The 17,245-nt window shown below is 37.5% G+C and overlaps 1 long non-coding RNA gene across 1 annotated transcript in view; it reads right to left on the reverse strand.

Moving 5' to 3' along the window:
• Positions 1-14,786, reverse strand: part of LOC124712531 — an 84,089-nt gene extending 69,303 nt beyond the window's left edge. Inside the window, exon 1 of the long non-coding RNA XR_007005589.1 lies at positions 14,739-14,786. This is a non-coding gene — a long non-coding RNA (uncharacterized LOC124712531). The remainder of the gene's footprint in view (positions 1-14,738) is intronic.
• Positions 14,787-17,245: the final 2,459 nt, after the last annotated feature.

Here is a 17,245-nt window from a genome sequence, read left to right on the forward strand (position 1 = left end):
CGTAAGCTTAGCAGTTAAGCTTTACCAGGTAGCCCTTGCTATGCGTCAGGCGCTCTGTCCGTATTTATAAGGGTACCCTTCCTTTTCCAGGTGCTTCGTCTGGTTTGAATTGATTGCTTATTTTTCTTTGATCTGATAAGTGCCATTCTCTTTGTTATAGGTATTTACGTCACTCTAAGCTGAAAATGCATTACTGTATTGTGCCATGCATTTGTTGTCGCTTTCTGATAATGAGTGTTTACGGCCTGTCGCTGCATGGCTTGCTTTTGTGCGCGGTACCGCCGCTTACAGTTCTTCTTTTTAAAAAAAGAGAGGAATCGTCTCATTAGCGAAACAATGGCAAGAGACTGCTATACAGAAGATATCGTCGTCGCTCCAGACACACAATTTATAAGAAGATATCGTCGTCGCTAGAGACACACAATTTATAAAACAATTGAGAACATCGAATTCACAACATCTGCTGCGGACAAGAAGAAGAATACAGTGAAGAATACTGCTGCTACTGCACTTGACGACGGACCATGTATTTTCTGTGGATGTAGACTTAATTTCAGCATTGACATTAACGATACATTTACTCATGGTAATGGTTGGCTCACTGTAGCCATTGTACAAGGTGGTACAGGAGTACCTACTGTTCCAGGACTTGAAAGTTTTGTAGACAGAGACATTATCGCCTACCGCACCTATCATATTGGAGAACTTGCAAATAAAGACTTTGGTAAATCTGTATATATGTCCCCTTCCCCATTGTCATTGTATACACGTAACAGGAGAAAAATATCTGTAAATGAGTCTGTATTCATTTGGATTAAAGGAAAAGGTGTATGTGAATATGTAAAGTTTTGCTGCTTTCTTTGATAATGATCAACAAGAACCAAATAATAGACTGCGTATGGTAGATGATGTTCTAAACGAGAGTTTAGCGAAAATTTTTCTCCGTTTGAAAATCTTTGCAAACGCCTCTTTTAGTACATTACATTCTGCACCGAAATTAGTCATTTAAATTTAAAAATTTAGTCAATTGCCGTACTTCATTTCTGACTGTATCACTATTAGGCATAAGAATAATACGAATATAAACATAACATGATAAGTGAATTCTTCCGCGTTTGCTGTTGTCTCACTCTAGTTTTGTAGTTTATTATGCAGACAGGATTTAAATGAGATAGCTGCAAACACGAAAGAATACATGACAAAATGTTTATATTCGTATTATTCTTATGGTGAAGAGAATACTGCATGTGATTCACAATTCATAAAAGTTCCTATTAGCAACCATCTCTGCTCACTGGTAGGAAAAAATTCAGAACTTAATAAGAGTTTCCCATATTGACAAACATCCCAAACAGTCTTGCCAGTCGGATTTTCGTAGTACATTGAAATGCTGCTACATTCGAAGATGAACAATACGAAATTTGTATTTCCTTTGTTGGATAATGTATGAAAATGCAGTGGTCGAAACTCGGGGCGGAGAAAAAAGCTCGTCTTCCACTTTTTTTTTAATTTATTTACTGACGCAGAGGTTTTGGCGCCAGTATTTATATTTGTGCCTGCAAAGCACGCCTGTGTAGTGTTACATAAGAGTGAGAAATTTAAATGCTTAATTTGAAGCCATTTTGACCATTTTTCGACAGTGACTGTCTCAAGAGATGGCAGAAGTTAGTTGTGGCGGCACCTACCAACATTTTTCAGAACTTCCGCATACTTTGCACTCGATTCTAAGCCGCAGGCAGTGTTTTGGATTACAAAAACTGGAAAAAAAGTGCAGCTTAGACTCGAGTAAATACGATACCCATCTACAGCTGCAACCCCTCCTTCCAAAATCGCTTCCATCAGTTCAGTTTCCGCCAGTCCTTAGACTTCACCAGTCTAGTCCTGCAAAACTCTGTAAATTGGATCCAAACCTCTTTGAAACACCTCCTCTCCCTCCATAAAATTCTTCTGCTCTGCAATCCCAGATTCCTGGACCTCATCTCTCACATTGAAACCCTTGCCCTCCAGGAACTAGAATAGTATGCATAAAGCCACCTCAAAAAATTCTCCAACCTGTTGACAGCAGCCTCCAAACCTCTCCCATATCCCCTCACAGCTGACAAGCCACAACTAGCAGACCTGTTACATTTACCACATCCTCAGAAACTCCCTCTCACCACCATACAGAATTCAGAACCTCAATAGACCCAAAACACAGTCATGAACCTTTCCTCCAAAACCCTTAGTCCCACAGAAATATCAGCAATACCTTTTGGTCCACTCCCAAATTCTATCATGCTGGACTTGTTAAGATCTTCTCTCTTTCTCCCATATCCGACACTGCCCCCAGACCACCCCTTGTTAACATTACAGGATTTCTTAACCTCTGAGCTTGCCTCACAATCACTCCCCAAACCCCTCAACATGGAAGCTAACCTTACATATGCAGCAAGAAAACACAATACATCACTAACAAACTGATGTTGACCATATAATTCTACCTGTCAACAAAGGCTCCACCACAGTGGTTTTCAACTGCAGGGATCATCTGGCAGAGAACTCCACCAGCTGTCAGATTTGTCCACCTACAAACACTGCCCCACAGTTGCCAATTTCTGTGCCCCCACTGAAAGGATCTCTGCTTTTGTAGATCAATACTTCCAACCTATTACCTATCCTCCTATATAAGAGAGACCAATGACTTGCTCCACTGACTCTCCACAGTTTCTGTTCCTTCACCACACAGTGCCCTGCTCATCACAATTGATGCCACTTGCTTTTACACTAACATGTAACATCCATAATTACCATGGTCCTGCTGCTACTGAAAACTACCTTTCATAATGCCTGACAGTCTAAATCCACAACCTCCTTCTTGGTCACCATGACCAACATATCCTCACCCACAATCACCTCAACTTTGAAGGCATCACCACCAAACAAATCTGTAGTACAGTAGTGGGCACCCACATGACACCATCCTATGCCAACCTATTCATGGGCCATCTAGGGTAATCCTTCCTAACCAACCAGAAACTCAAACCCCTCACCTGCTTCATATTCACTGATAACATCTACATGACCTGGACTGAGGGTGAGGACACTCTATCCACATTCCTCCAGAATCTCAAGCATTCTCCCCCATTTGCTTCACATGGTCCTACTCAACACAACAAGCCACCTTCCTTAATGTTGACCTCACATCAAAGATGGCCACATCAGTACCTCTGTCCTCATCAAATCTACCAACAACCAATAATACCTCTACTTCAATAGCTGCAAACCATTCCATACCAAGAAGACCTTTCCATAAAGCCTAGCATCATGGGGCCATCGTATCTGTAGTGATGAGATGAAGAGTCTCACTAAGGCCTTCACAGACTGAAATTACCCTCCCAACCTTGTACAGAGACACACCTTGCATGCCTATCACTGAAGTCAACCACCATCTCCCTAAGTCCTACCATTCAGTCAAAAAGGAGCATTACCCTCATGACTCAGTACGACCCAGGACTGGAGCAACTGAATCACATTCTCTGTCAAGGTTTCGAGTAGCTCTGATTATGTTTGAAATGAGAAATATCTTTTCCACTATTCTGCCCACCCATCCCACAATGGTATTCTGTCACCCACCAAACCAACACAATGTCCTTGTATATCCCTACTCAACCCCTGCTCCCAACCTCTTGCATCATGGCTCATATCCCTATAATAGACCTAGATGCAAGACCTGTACCATACAACCTCCCACTACCAGCTACTCCAGTCCGGTCACAGGCATCACCTATCCCACCAAAGGCAGGGCTACCTGTGAATGCAGTCATGTGATTTACAAGCTAAGGTGCAACCACTGCCCTGCTTTCTGTGTGAGCATGACAACCAACAAGCTGTCTGTCTGCACAAATGGCCACTGAAAACTGTGCCCAATAGACTGCTGGACAATATAGTTGCTGAACATGCTGCCGAACACAATGTTCTACACTTCACTGACCGCTTCACAGCCTATGCCATCTGAATCCCTACCACCAGCTTTTCTGAATGGCGGGAGGGGGGGGGGGGGGGGGGGGGGGGAGAATACCTGCACCCTGCAATAGATCTTGTTTCTGTAGCCCTGTGGCTCGACACTTCATTAGCTCCTGTCCTTCACTCCTGTGTTACCTTCCCTGCTCCTGCTCCACCAATGCACCCACAATCTCTTTTCACTCCTCTACTTCTCTCTTCCCTCTCACCTACCCTTCACCATATCCACCCCAGCGTTCTTCTTACCCCTGACACCCAGACTGCTTCTGTGTGATCATTGTTTACAGTCTGGCCTTGATGGTCAGAGACAGAGCGTGTGTGTGTGTGTGTGTGTGTGTGTGTGTGTGTACTTTAGATGGGGCCTTTTGGCCAAATGCTCACTTGTTTATCAATCTTTTTGTTGTGCCTGTCTGCAACTCCATATATCCTACACATGATGAGTAGAAATCTATTCTTTTCATAATATCGTCATTATTTCGTTCCGGATTTCTCATTGTTTCTTTCTTGATCCAGTCATCCCTGGTGAAATATGCAGTATTACAGAACAGAAACCAAACTCTCACTCATGTGGTTTTGGTGGTACATTTGATTACCTTCTCAACCTGTCAGATATAATAAATGGCTCTTTGCTAGTGACCCAATTCCCTCAAATTTTCAAAACAGCAAAAATAGTTCCTCTCTTTAAAAAAGGTGAAATAAGTGATGCTAACAGCCACAGGTCCATCTTGATCCTATGAAGCATATACTAGGTCCTTAAGAAATCAATATATGACCATGATATGAAGATCCTGGATGACACCACTCTCCAGATCTTGTCACCTTTCCACAACCTGGAGCTCCTACTTTTCATACAAGCAACTCTCCAATTGGTACCATGAGGCTGACTGCAAAGATTTCAGTGCTCCTACCAAGGAAAAAGCCAGGCAGTACCAGGCTCTCCACGCAGCAGACACGCTGACCACTGAGCTGTGGAGATGGACAGAACCAGTATACTGTTAGTTAATTATGGTCCATTTAAAACTATTTGGCATTTGAGGTCTGTCACTATCCACTACAGTGTTGTCACATTGGCTGCTGGCTATCTCTTGATTATGGGTGACACACAACATAGCAGGTCACTTCACGAATGGTGTTACTGTGTAACACAGAGCAACAATGGTAGCGGCCACCTCGAGTTATATCGGAAATGTGAGATGTCCTGTTGGCACCTGATTTTAAGTGATGAGTGACAGCTGCGGTGGACGTGTTTTGTAGCTCTGAATTTAAATTTGTGTACTAAGCTAACTACAGCCTTCCAATATTTTATGTAGTCGAGAAAATGGCAGTCGACAATCAGTGGCAGTACTAAATCATAATTGCTTTGTTCACAGTAATTAAAGCTGACCTCTATGAGCAAACTCAAAACAGAAAAAATTCAGTTTCAGTACTAAAAGCAAACTGTAGTTTCTCACTGTCATGGGTTACCTGAAAATATCATTACACTGGCTGCATGAGCTGCCACATTACCAACCAATAAGCAGTTCTAATTCTTACTTGGTTACAGATCCAGACGAAAAAAGAAGGATAAGAAGAAAAATAAGAGCAAATAAAACAGTCAGTATGATGATGCAAATGAGGTAGCAAAGAATAAGAAATAAAAAAAAAATGTCGCATTTAATGGGATTTGAACTATAACCTTAAACACAGTAGATTGACACACTATCCATAATGCTACATTACAATCTTAAGTTAAATTATGACTGTGATCACCAGACAAAATGATGAATTGCAGCTTTCAAAAATTTGGCTTCACAGAATTTCATGCCAAGCTTATCTATTGTAAGCCAATCTTGGTAATGATGCTAATTTCACATGTGACACTAAATCTCATCTTGTGTGGAAGTATTGAATAGTGTTTAGGTAGTGCTGTTTGTGAAATGTGTTTATTTCATTAGTAATGTTTTTTGTGTGTGTGTGTGTGTGTGTGTGTGTGTGTGTGTGTGTGTGTGTGTATGTGTGTGTGTGTGTGTGTGTGTGTGTGTGTGCAGATGAACAACAGGGTGCAAACCTCTTGTACAGGATATGCTGCAAACAAGTAGGTTAATGGACAGTGAATGGTACTAGTGTGTGTGTCAAGTTGAAAATTTGGCTCAGACAGGAAGCATGTCCAGACAGCTGAGGTAGTTAAGGCAGCCACTACCGTTAAGTGGGAGATCCAGGTTCAAGTCCTGGTCCGGCACTAATTTTCAACTTTAAAAATTGAATTATTTTGATGTCCGACTGTGATGGCGGATGATGTCTGTCTTTACTTCAAAATTTGAGTAGGCAGAATGGCCAACTCCTTAAATAGATGTCTACAAGATGATCATGCGTGATCACCACATATTATTTTTACAGCATGTTTTTGAACAATTAAGACTTCCTTTCTTGTATATGAGTTATTATTCCATATGGCACTATTGAATGAAAATGTGAAAAACATCAACTTCCTGATTCATCTCCCCCTAAAATTTGTAATCGTTCTACGTGCAGATATGTCTGAACTAAGTTGTGTTAGGAGATCCAAAACATGCTTTTCCAGTTTAAATTCTCATCAGTATGGACACCTAAGAATTTTGAAGTTTACATAATATTTATTATTTTCTCACCATGTGTTCCACTTATCATTGCTGTAGGCCTAGTGCCCCTAGATGTGCACACTTGTGTCTTTTTAAAACTAAGGGTGAGGATATTCACAAAAAAGCAGCAAATAATACTTTTATGAATGCTCTTTACCTTTTGTTTTGTTTCTGTCTGTATGCCTTGATTGATTACAATACTAGTAACATCTGCAAAAAGAACTAACTCTGCTTTTTGTATATTAGATGGAAGTCATTTATATATATATACAAGGAACAACAGTGGAACTAAAATCGAGCCTTGGGGAGCCTCATACATGATTGCTTCCCGGTCAGAATAGTGTCACTTGACTACATTGGTTAAATTACTAAGTACATCTTTCTGCATTAATTTAGTTAGATATAACATTATCCATTGCTATAAAATGTCAGTTTATCTGGGAGAATACTGAGATTCACACAGTTAAATGCTAGTGCATTCAAATCACTGTGCTAATGAACTTCATACATGATTTCTAATACTAATTTCACAATGGTAAATTGGTTAAACAGAAACAGTTACTGAATAAGGACAAAATCATGTATATTTTGCCCAACTCATATAGTTTCATCAAAGATAAATGATGGCCAATCTGAAAATCTAACTATAAACTAATGATATCTAATTTAAAAAACTAACTATAAACTAAATTCCTCGAAGTATGGACAGATAACACACTTCAGTGGGATATAAGTAATAAAAGTTAGTAAATATGCAGGCAGTTTGTGCTGCACATTTAATATTCTGAATAAAGGATGTAACATTAAAACACTAATAGGAGCATACTTTGCACTTATACACTCTTTGACAGTAATTTTTTTACTGGATTCCACACAAATAAATATTTACTACACAGAAGAAGATAGATAAGTTAAAGAGAAAAGTGCCTCTACTCTCACTTAACATCTATTTCTGGAGCTCAGTACCCCGTCAGTGCCTTGTATTTATATTCATAAAAAGTTAGTTTTGTCATGAAAATGAAATTTTTTTGAAAAGAAAGAAAGAAAGAAATCCATCATCATGAGACCCGTTATTCCAATGATGTACCTATAATTAGTGAATGGCTATATAAGGGGCACAGTGGTGTGAGGCACATGGGACTTATTCTATACAACAAGCTATGTGAAAGAAGTCAAATTGAGAGGGATTAAGAACAAAAGTAAAAATGTTATTTCACAAACTGCTTCTATAAAGCTTCTATATAGTAGGAGAATAAAATGTTATTTCAGACAAACTGCTTCTATATAGTACGAGAAGTTTTGAACACCTGCATCAAGTAATCAGATAATATTTTCTTACATACCATAAGTTTATGCTGATTATTTCATTCTGTAAATGTTATTTCTCTTATTATAAGTCTAAAATTATCAAGTTAAATTTCTTAAATATCATCAGTTTTTATTTGATTTCTAAGAATGGAAAATCCACGATGGAATGTAACAATATTATGAAAAGGAAAGTTTCCACTTACCTTACAGCAAAGATGCTGAGTCAGAGACAAGCACAACAAAAAGACTGTCACAAATAAAGCTTTTGGCCAGTAAGGCCTTTGTCAAAAATAGACAAAACACACATATACATAAATGCAACTCACACACACAACTGCAGTCTCAGGCAATTGATGCCACACTTAACCATCTTTTGTGACAGCCTTTTTGTTGTTCCTATCTGCGACTCAGCATTTCTCGAATATGGTGAGAGGCAACTTTCCTTTTCATAAGATTTTTTAGTTGATTTCTTTCATTTTACATGCATAACTATTGTTTTTTATTATTATGAGATACTTCCTAAAATCCCACCCTGAAGTGAGTTTCTTTCTGTCCAACATTTTTCCCACCACGCCTGGAATAGCTTTCTGGCACCTTCACAACACCCTGGTCACAGCCTATGCTCCCACATTTCTCTGCCCCATGGCTCCTACCCTTGTGACTGTCCCCGCTGTAAAACATACCCTATGCAGCCTGCTTTCACCACCTATAGCAGGCCTGTAACTGGCAAACCTTATACTATAGAAGGGAAAGCCACCTAGGAAATGACATATTTCATGTACCATCTGTTGGGTAAACACTGTTCGGTCTTTTACATTGATATGACTGTCACTAAGTTACCAGTTAAGATGAACGGATATAGAAAAAGGCGTATACTAACACACAATATCATGTTGCAGAGAATGCTCTACAACATGGCAGTCATGACCTTACAGCCTGTTTCACCACAGGTGCCATCTGCATTCTTCCCCCACATACCAGTTTCTTAAAACTCTGTAAGTGGCCTAGATTTATCTTAATTTCCTTGATCTCAGAATTTCTTCTCAGTAACTACTCCTTTCTTAATTCCCTTTTAGTTTTATATAACATTTTCTGACCTGTCTATTTTTCACCGCACCCACGTCTACCACATAATTTCCATTCTTATTCACTCTTGCATGATATTTTCTCAGGAATCTATCTTGCTTATTACCATACCTTTCACCTACAAGCTCCCAAGTTTTCAAATCTCATCTGGTGAACTCCCCAAAAGTCAGGCTTTCTATTTTATCCTATCCAGTAAGTCTCTCCTGACCTGGGTTTCTGGGCAACTTTTCCAAACTCTCCACATTTCCTAAACCTCACAAGCCCTTTCCTTCACCCTTTTCTTTCCTCTTCAGTCCTTCTGCCAGAAGAAGAGGCCACTGGCTATGAAAGCTTGCACATTTTTTTAACCTTGTTATATGCTTTCTTTTGTCACCGCTTGGTAAGATTTTTTTATCTATCCAGTTACACAACATTTTCAAAAATTGATTACTTTCATTGAAAACTCATTACTGCCTTGTAACAATAAACATAAAAATCGTGTTAGTGCAACATGTGAAAATACAGAACACAAGACAGAAAAGCAAACAGCAAAGAAAAAAGAACAAATATACATATTATCAATGAGTCATGGTAGGGGACTACCTACAGCCATGTCTGGTATCCAGTCAGAATATAAAGACACTGGAATTTTGATGCTTGGAGCTCCTTTATGAGAAGTGTTAAAGAACTGTGAAACCACAGTAAAAAAACAGTGTGAACTGTGTCATAATTGAAGGAAGAAATTATGCGCACAAAAACCAGAGTAGCCTTGCAGTAAAAGCACTAAAAGAATAGCTAGGGAAAACTTCACAAGCTGAGGTATTTGTTATAAGCATTCCACACAGACAAGACTTAACTGAAAACTCTTGTGTAAATAAAGAAATTGTCACAACAAACAGAAAATTCAGGAAGATTTGCAGTAGTTTTGTGCACACAACTTTCACTGCAGCAACCAGATGTATCAGAGAGCATTTTATTAGACATGGACTGCACAGAAACCAGCTAGGCAAGAGAGCGCTGGGCAAAGAAATTCTCCAGATCATAAAAACTGAAAGAGCAGACATCCATGAAAAAATTGCATACCTGCATTAGGTTTTCTGCCAATGACAAATAAAAATAAGAGTGGATTAATACAATATGAGGGAGAAACATCACTGGCAACACCTCATGAAGAAGAACTGACATCAACGCCAGCATGTAAAGTATCACTATCACCAGTGGCATTAGCAGTAGCAGCATTGGAAAATAAAGCAGCTGTAGCAGAATCATCATAAGCCATAAAAAGAGTTTCACCAGCAAAAATAACTGCTGTATCATCAGGAGGAGGGAAAAGAATGTAGTTGAAGAAGCAGTGTCTAGAGTTATGGGTAAGCAGAACACAGTGTTTCCTCTCTGTCTAAATAATTTTTTAGTAGAATGCAGCAAAATGAAGAAGCCCATAAGATAAATAGTGTATAAGATACTGTAGCTTCTCGCCAAAAGCTTCAATCTGAAGGGAATAACAGCTTTGAGATTGAAATTTGCTACCTGAACATTCAAGGAATAAAAGATAAAGAATTTTTTGTTAATACTTTTGGCCTAGATAATAAATTTGATATTTTTTGTTTGAGTGAACATTGGGCTACTGAGGGTGAACTTATAGTTGTAAAATTTGATAACTGTAATATAGCAAATAGTTACTGTGGAAAATTGCATATAAGAGGTGGTGCAGCAATCTATATTAGCCAGTCACTCAGTTGTTCTATTAACAGGTTGGATCAAGAATATTTGTGTGACAAACAGAATTTTGAAGCTCTTGGTATAGTCGTTGATAGTATTAAGTTAGTAATAAAATCCTTGTAAAGGTCACCTAATGGTATCACCAGTGTATTTCTAGAAAAAACTGGAGATGCTGTTACATGTATTTACAGAGCCAAAATGGTTGCATTATGACATTGTAATAGGTGGAGATCTAAATTCAGATTTTGATGTAATGGCACACAAACGTAGTGTCACTGAGCTGAAAACTTTTTGAAGACAATGCAATATACACTTCATCAATAATAGATGCAGAAGAGATGAAGCAGGTCTTGATAAAATTTTTGTCAATTTTGAAACTACAGAAGAATCATGATGTGACAGTATTTCCATTCTCGGACCATGATTCTGGATCAGATTGTAAAACTAGATTCTCTGCTGGTAAGGATAATATTGCAAGACCTGTCCCAAAAATTGTAATCACCAGTTATGTCACAAATGATAAAATTGTTAGGTTTTGTAAGTCCCTTGCAGACAGAAACTGGTTTGACCAGTTTTATGGTGATACACATTATGGCTTATGTAATGATTTGTCAGCAAAGCTGACATTTTAAAGATTCTTTAAAGCATTTTTGACTCAATTTAATTACAGCATTCCCATAAAGAAATGTAAAATAATGGAAAAGACTTCAAAAGCAAGGCCACAAATAAACAAAATTCATAGTATAGTGAAGAACTAACAAATATGAAGAACCAAGTTATACTTTTGCACAATGTATATAAATGTCTGGAGACTGACCATGCCAGATCAGTCTGTCTTAAATATGGGATGAGTACAAAAAAGCCATTGCAGAAGACAAAAAAGCACACAATTTCAGCAGTAGCCTACTGAAAGTTTCACCAACAAGAGCAATGCCACATGGAAATTAATAAATAGTATTGCTAAAAATTAAGGAAACAAGAAAACTAATACATATCCCAAAAAATTCAATAATTATTTTATTAAATCAGTTCAGGAAGTAGGAAATTCTATTATCAAACATGTTATTAGTTCATCAGAGAAACTGTTTGTAAGCTACCGGCTAATACACACAGCTGCCTTCTCCAAGGTCTCTCCTAGTCTCGTACTGTAAAACAGATAAAACCATCAGACAGTTCAGATATATGTGACATATCTTGTAACATACTAAAGAAAGTAGTAGACTGTATTGTGTATCCCATTGTATAAACAAGTGCATAGCTGAGGGACATTTTCCTGATGAGCTAAAAATGTCAAGGGTACTTCCAATATATAAAAAAGGAGGTACTGACTCACCCTCAAGTAACAGGCAAATTTCTATAGTCCCAATTTTTTCTAAATTACTGGAACATGTAATTCACCAATAATTATATGTTTACTTTGAAAGTCTAGAATTAATTAATCACTCACAGTGTGGTTTTAAGAAAAATTTGTCAATGTTCGATGTTATAGACTCTGTAGTCAAATACAAATACAGCTGTTGACTGTGTAGAGCACACACCACTTCTAGAAGAAAACTGAATTCTATGGCATTGAAGGTGACAGGCTTAAACTATTAAAATCGTATCTACAGAACCATAGGCAACTTGTCTTTGTTGGCAAGGAAATATCAAGAACAGAACAAGTTAAGGCATGTGTTCCCCAAAGATCTATATTGGGCCCTTTTTTTGTTCCTAACAATGATCAATGATCTGCCATCATTTATAAAGTCTAGTCCAGTTAAATATGCACATGATACAACTTTTCTTAGTTGTAGTAATCATCTCAGTAGCCTTAAATGTGTGTTGCAAAGACAATGGACCAAGCTTCCAACTGATTTAAAGCAAATCTCTTCTTATTGATGTCAACAAAACACTGTGCATGTGTTTTAGTCTGAAAGAGAAGCTTCTGTCAGCTGATTCTAGTTATGTTAAGTTCTTGGGGGTATATTTAGACAATAAATTATCTTGAGGTCAACATGTACAATATATTAGTGGTAAGCTGTCAATAATAATTTATCTGTTAGGCAATTTATGGACTGTGTACCCAAAAAGTATGTTAGAACATGCTATTTTTTTTTCTTCCGAAGCCTACTAACATATGGTAGTATTTTACGGGGGAACTCTAGTTGTGTGCATGACATCTTAATCCTGCAGAGAAAAAGCTATTAGGGTAATTACTGGTTCACCTTATAAGGCACAGTGTAAACCATTGTTTTGTGAACAAAAGATCATGACTCTAATAAACTTATACACATACTATGTTTTAATTTACACAACAAAGAAGTTATCAGAAGCAAAACAAAGAGAAATGTTAAAAAGAAAGAGAAATGTTAAAAACAAAGAGAAAATGTACATTGTTCCGGTAAAGAGGGAGCAGATGCATTTAGACCTCAGACCACAGACTGTCAAAATCACTGAACAATTGTGAACTCATGGGGCACAAATATTTAATAAGATTCACAATCTGTACAAAAATTACCGATACTAGCATTCAAACAAATACTGTATGATTGGACAGTTACCCACTCATTCTAAGACAAATGAATATTTCAAATCTAATATAGTATTATAACGCTAATAACTATCCTGTTGTTTCTTTTAAATTATCTATGGTATTGTAAGTAATAGACTACGTATTTATAAAAAAAAAAACTGTAATTGTGACTTGTCTCATTCCATGTGTAACAACACCTAACAACACCCAACAGGATTTCCTTGCAATAATCAAATGAAATCAAAATGTAGTAGCTTTCACAATCACAATATATATAGCCTGTAAACTTACTTGAATCATATCATTATGAAAGGAATTATGCAAAATCATTTACAAAAGAGGACAGAAATAAGAAACAACCTTCTGTAGTTGATGCATTACACAATTTCTTCAGCCAGCTGTACTGTATGTTTTTCCACATAGGCCTATATATTACTATAGCAGAATGTTGGTGGGAAAGTTTACTAACTTATAGGATACTGGTCTACACTGGGATATTTTCTCAATGTATAAAATACAGACTTCTACATTTTTTTCCATATCCACAGCCAAAATTCGAATTAATATTTCTTACGTGAATTTAAATGGGAATGGAAAGTGCTTCCATCATTGTGCATACTGCAAGTTCAGTGATGAACTGGTACAAATAATACCAAAGTTAATTTTCAGGAAAAGATCACTATTTTATAAATAATGGACTGGTCCTGTAGTGTTGCTATAAGCAATATTTATAGTGCATTTACTCCTCTTTCTTAATGAAGTAGATAATAATCATGTTCAAATAATGAACATCTGTCTAAAGCCACTGCTCCTTCTCACACACTATTCAGCTGTTGCTTTAACCATGATTAAAAAATGCTGTGACTACAGTAAAAAATTGGTACGTTAATATTTATTCTAAAGACATTACATGATCTATGCTGTTATGTCTTCTTATTCAAATGAGACTTATTTTCATCCTTCTCCATCATTCACTTTATTATTTCTTCATAGTATCTACCATTACTGATGCCAGTTCATGGCACTAATATCCCTGCAAGTGTTTTTGCAAATATATTCCAAGAAAATAATTGGATATATTACAGCCACACAGCTTTTATAATAGCAGGTGGTGCATAGATGTAGATACCACTACCAATAGACTATCACTCACATCTAAAACTCTGAGAGTGTATAATCTGGTTCGACCTTAGCATTCAGTCACAGTTTAACATAACCAAGACTCTGTCAAAACATATTTGACATGCCAGTATATGTAAGTTGTGGTAATAAATTATAATTTGTCTCATGTGTAATACTATGGGTTTGAACTGATTGTTACACATTTAAATCTTTTAAATGAGTGACACTGGCCATCAATACTGTCGAACAATGACGTAAAAGTTTATGCCTCTATTTTTAACTACACTGTAGGCCCTGACAGGGCACTGACTCTTCATTTACGAATATTATGGCAGAACGCCTCTGTAAACTAAAAACTGATGTAGTCTGTAATGCATATATTTTACTTGCTTTTCATAACGAAAATACGTTCTTACCAAGATTTGCTATGGCAGAACTTATTCACCTTCCAGCTCTCATCAGCCATTGTCAGACAATAACAAAATCAAAGAAAAAAGATTACTGTATAAATAAAGAGTAAAGGAGCTCACATTGGTTATTTCACAGAGTAAACTGTCTGTATCTGAACATTTAACATTCGCAGGACATTTTCTCTGATATTTTTATTAACAACTAACACTTACTTATTAATTTTAGACACAATAAGTTTTTTAACATGTTTTTAGGTGAACGCTTTATTTTACGTTACAATAACAGCTTTCACACTCGATTCAGCCATGTTACAGCTCAGAAATAAAAATTTTGGTGTGTATAAGGGACTTTTAAATAAATTGTTTGCGATTCGTAACAGCTGACTGTCACGTAGTAATTTAGTTGGCATATTTCCAGCCAGTGTCCCATTCCATCGTAAAGTTTATGTCAATTTCAGTCCACATTCCAGTGCTGTTACGGCCAACGTAAATGGCGTTCTGTTAGAACTGGAGACTGTACGGGAAAAAGTACAGGTATTTTTTATTAATGCATCGTATAAATGTTCGAAAACAACGGTTTAGTGGCGAACAAGAGCAGAAAATTTAATGTTGCAGGTTAACAGAAATCTGTCATTCTCATATAAAATGTAATTTTGAAATAATTGCCAGTGTACCCTTTTGTTGCTTTCTCACCAACATTACGAAGTGATGTGACTAGTGGTGGGCAGGAAATCGCGTATCTGTTAGAAATCACAGTGACTGAGAAGTCGCAGATATCACAATAACAACTTTACAGAATCTTAACTGCGATTTCAGTCACAGTTAGCAGTCGCAAGTAGTATTTCACATTCAAAGACGTGAGACATCTATTGGTCTAATTTAGCACTGCTTTCTGCGATTTCCGTGACAAGTCGCAACTAAGAGTCGCAAGTAGCAACTAAAAAGCGCAGTTAGCAGTGCCATCTGTTGAGCAAAGATCATACTGCGCTATTCGCTACCGAGAAACTGCGATTTCTGTGACAAATCGCAACTAAGAGTCGCAAGCAGCAACTAAAAAGCGCAGTTAACATTCTTTTCCTAGTGCCATCTGTTGACCGACGTACGTACTTCGTTATGAGAGCCTTGTGCCTCACGAGATCGGTGTGCTGTGTGTGCATATGAAGGACTTCATTAGTGGTGCAAGTCCATTTTTGCTCATTTTGAGATACAGAGTCGTAAAGTTAAATGAGTGCTGAAAAATCTGCAGTTGAGATACCAGAAATATTCGAGCATATGGCTTCTTGCTAGAGATGAACCTTTATTTATGTTTGTTTGGATCATTAATTTCAGAAGCGTTATAGACAGAAAAATGGAGGTAATGGACTTGTACCACTATTGAAATAAGCCCTTCACATTATATGACGACTTGCACATTCAGCATCAGTTATGGTTGGTCAAACACAGCTGTGACTCAAAGTATTATATTAATAAGAAGCAACATTGCCTTTTTCTCCTGAAAATATCAAGTAACGTAACAAATGTGTTTGGTTCTGCTTCCAATATGACAGTTTTGCTTAATACTCCACATGCCTACAGGACTTTGCAATGTTAAAACAGAGGAACTCAGACATCTGTATAAGTGTAGTGAAATGAAAACAGTATTATTGGGTCATATGAATGCCTCACTTTTGTTCCGACACAGTTCAAGACTCGGGATAAAAGTTTTACACCTGGTGTTCTATATAGCAACTTCACACAAGAACTTTTTGCCGACACTACTACCACCTACATAAGTAAGCTTTTCCTGTTACTTTCAAGTAATGCACTTAAGCTATTCCTGATTTAAATGGAAGATCTAAACTTCCCACTTTCATATCAACAGCCTCAAAATGCATATTGTAGACTTTGGGATATGTTACAGGTCAGTGTCACACCAAGATTGTGGAGACGTGGAGGGGGGGGGGGGGGGGGGGCGGCATGTCACTCTCCAACTAGTGTTTACCAGTAAATAAGTGGCGGAAAATTACGGGTATAGGACGGCTTAAACATGTGGAAAATGAGATTTCCATTATTCACTCACTGTATTTAACATTTATTATTCCTTTAAAATCGCACAACAACTTCACTAAAACACAGTTTAATCACTCATCTGCACACTTATTTCACAATTATGTCACTTTTAAACTGCAAAATCCTCTAAGTGCTGTCTTGAATCTTCACGAGTCTCTCTCAACAGCCTTGATGTGGATAGATACGTACAGCAACCAGTAATCAGAGTCAGAACTGTGTCTGCAAAATCACAAGGATTATTAAACAATTTTTGCTGTCACTAATTACGAGTAATATAATTGACAGAGTAGATTGCTAAAATGAAAGCCACTCAATGGGGTATATTTCACATTTGCAAGAACGATCTCACTAAAGTAATTAAGTCCATCGAAACACTTAGAAACTAAACTCTCGTCTGACGAAAACGGTCTAAGACGCACTGGCAATTTCTCCAGATCTGTTGACAATGATATTTTGAGTTATCA

This window comes from Schistocerca piceifrons, chromosome 8 (genome assembly GCF_021461385.2).
Source record: "Schistocerca piceifrons isolate TAMUIC-IGC-003096 chromosome 8, iqSchPice1.1, whole genome shotgun sequence".
In the NCBI taxonomy this organism is placed as follows: Eukaryota; Metazoa; Arthropoda; class Insecta; order Orthoptera; family Acrididae; genus Schistocerca; species Schistocerca piceifrons.